Genomic DNA, 3,217 nt, shown 5'->3' on the forward strand with positions numbered 1-3,217 from the left:
AAAAAAAAAGGGAGAAGGGGGGGGGGGGGGGGGGGGCAGGACAAATGGTGCCATCTCTAAACAAACCTGTCTAGGGCAACATCCAGAGGCATGCTCTCACCATCACCTTGGGTGCGGACCAAAGTAGGGGGTTTGGGACTGGGGCAGGTTGTTAGTCAGCAGCACTAGAGTGCCTGAGATTAGGGTATGCAGTGTCTCAACCATCCATCCAGAGCATACAGAACATGTGGACCTCATCACCTGACCAAGCTCCTCCATATAGTCAGATCCTCATACCAGAAGTAAGCAACATGGTGGTCAACACATTACTCCAACCTGTAGTGCTTCCCGAAATCATATCTCTTCTGCTGTTGCCTGAGCACCAAAAGCTTTAATGTTGACCAACCAGGTGCCTCCCTCTATCTCAGTATACCTGGAGGATTTTTGGGATGGGTGGCTCACCATACCTGTGCACCTATTACCTCCACATCCCAAGGCTCCTGCCACCTGCTAGGCCAATATCTTGGTATCCCTGGCACAATGTCTGAGGGCTTCCATGGCTGTTAGGAGCTGCTGCTGGTACTTGTGATTTCCCCAAACTGCGTGCCAATTTTTATGCCCTATCTCACACGGGGCTGCCTGGAGCTTCTGAAACTATTCTGTTGAATGTGAGTGAAGGTTCTCATTGATCCTGGTCATGGTATAGCTGTTGGTAGTTGGTCACATTCAGTTGGACTTGTTCTGTAATGTTGAAGATGGTTGGTAGCTCATCCCAACCAGAGATGGAGCAGAGGTTTGGATAAGTTGTGAAACTTTGTCAACATCACAGAACAAGTCCAACTGAACGTGACCAACTACCAATAGCTCTACCCTGACCAGGGTCAATGAGAACCTTCACATCAGGCAGAATGCTTCCAGAGGCTCCTGGCAGCCCCGTGTGGGATAGATAAAAGTTGTCAGGGCCTGGTGTAGATTCCCAATGACTCTTGGAGTCCTGCAAAGTGTGGAAAAGTCTGAAAGAGCCACAACTGATCAAACCTTTTAATAAAATTCATTCACTTCTTCCTCACTGTATTCCCCACTAATTGTACCATTAGAATAAACATGCAAAACTCTATAGCAGAACGCCAGGCATACAAAGACAGAATGCAGCTCTCTGTTACCTCAAAGGTGTTTTTGTAAATACAAGCAGTGTAAGGACCTCAATGGTGCCTGGTCTCAGCCTCTTGAAGTCTCTGTACGGCAGGCAGGGCCAGATTTACTCTCATGTATGCACCTCATCTGTATATTTAGGGGTTTGCCCGGTGTGCAGCTTTTAAACTGAGTTTCCTGCCATAAACCGCAGTGACAAGAACATTGTACAAGTCGCTTTTCCTGTTACTGATGAGGAAATGTTGATGCGCATTAGAGCTGAGAACTCGGCTCAGTCATTGAGTTGTGTTTATACATTTCCTTCTCCTGTATAAACTATGAGAGAAGATAAGTGAATTAGGAGGCTCTCGGAATAGCACATTTCAGACGATACTTTCCATTTATAGCTTGCCCAGCTTTTATGACTTCTTCAGTGAAGAGAACGGAATACAGGAAGAGAGCGAGCACCAAGCTATCTGAAATCATACAAGTGTCACTGTGTGCTCTGTACTTGGCCGAGCGTCAACTCTGCTGATAGGAAATGATTACACTGTAATGTTTTTATTCTTCCCAGTGACCATTGAGCCGCAGTGACTTCCTCTTTTGCTGATTCACACCTTCGAAGATTGCCACAGCCAGACGTTCCTCTATCTCCAGATGACCCTAATCATCGGACGGTTCACGTCGTCTCCCAGTGTCCAGACCCGGCACCAGCACCGTCCATAGGCTGCTCATCGATCTCCATAGGTTGGTCTAGGTCTCCATAGGCTGGTCATCACTCTCCGTAGGCTGGTCATCACTCTCCGTAGGCTGGTCATCGCTCTCCATAGGTTGGTCTCAGTCTCCGTCTCCATAGTCTGGTCATCACTTTCCAGAAGGCTGGTCATCACACTCCACAGGCTGCTCTCAGTCTCCATAGGCTGGTCATCACTCTCCGTAGGCTGGTCATCACTCTCCGTAGGCTGGTCATCACACTCCGTAGGCTGGCCATCACTCTCCGTCGGCTGGTCACCACTCTACATAGGCTATCCATCACTCTATGAGCCCTACACTGGATTGTATTCCTGGCTGAACCTTCTTCTATGAGCCTTCTGACCTGACCGTACCCTGGAAGATGGGAGACCTTCTATACTGGACATAAGAGTGAAGAATCCTGCTGTGTTACAAGGTAGACAACACTGTGTGTGCACGTATGTCTTTATATATATTACGTGTGTGTGTATGTGTGTATGTGACTCCTCAGTCCTGTAGATCACACAGGGAGTAGGCAGTCAGGGACATCATTGAAGTCTGTCAGCTGCCACAATTGTAGAGGGACGTCTTTGTCACTGAGACTGACTTGTTGAAGTGATGGCAGAGCTCCAGTGATTACATTCTCCCACAAGGGAGTTTCGGCTGTGCAAACTCCATCCATCTCAGCTCAGTGGGGTTATGGGAGAAGTTTGGTGTTCCCACATTGGGCCCCATAGGACTTTGTGCTAGCACCGTCTATAAGTGCACATTTACCTTACAATGGAAGGGTAGCAGTAGTAGGAAGTCACCTGGTAACTGGACTTCGTAGCTCATGCAGTTCAGTATCTACCAATGGCCGAGATATCAGCTTTTCGTTTTGAACTGAGAATGAGTGGCTGGGAGGTCCAGACTTTGAATTCTGTGTGAATTGTATAATGTTGGTGGCGTAAGAAAGATGTCCAAAGGGAGCAAAGATAAGTGATGAGCTAAGATGACCTTACACTATACAATCTGACTGTACAATCTCCTTTAGAGTGATCAAAACTGTGTAAAATACAGACAAACCCTAAACGTGGCACTAAATAAGTGTTGGCAGACCTGAAGGAGATTGTATAGTGTATGGCCAGTTTAAGCTCTCATTCACACTGTAATCGGCCCGCACATACAGCTCCGTGCTGCGTGCAGGGCCGTACCGAGCAGCTCCTGGGAAGGACAGGTGCTGAGTGTGATTAGTACGCAGCCCCCGTCCTTCTCTATGGGAGTACGCCGCCCTACGCTCACTCCAAGTGCAGGTCCGTACGGGTGCGGGTGTCCCGGCTCAGACACAGACAGGATCCATCCCGCACCCGTACGGACCTGCACTTGGAGTGAGCGT

Source organism: Nanorana parkeri, unplaced genomic scaffold (assembly GCF_000935625.1).
Source record: "Nanorana parkeri isolate BGI_ZX_2015 unplaced genomic scaffold, ASM93562v1 scaffold3117, whole genome shotgun sequence".
NCBI lineage: Eukaryota > Metazoa > Chordata > Amphibia > Anura > Dicroglossidae > Nanorana > Nanorana parkeri.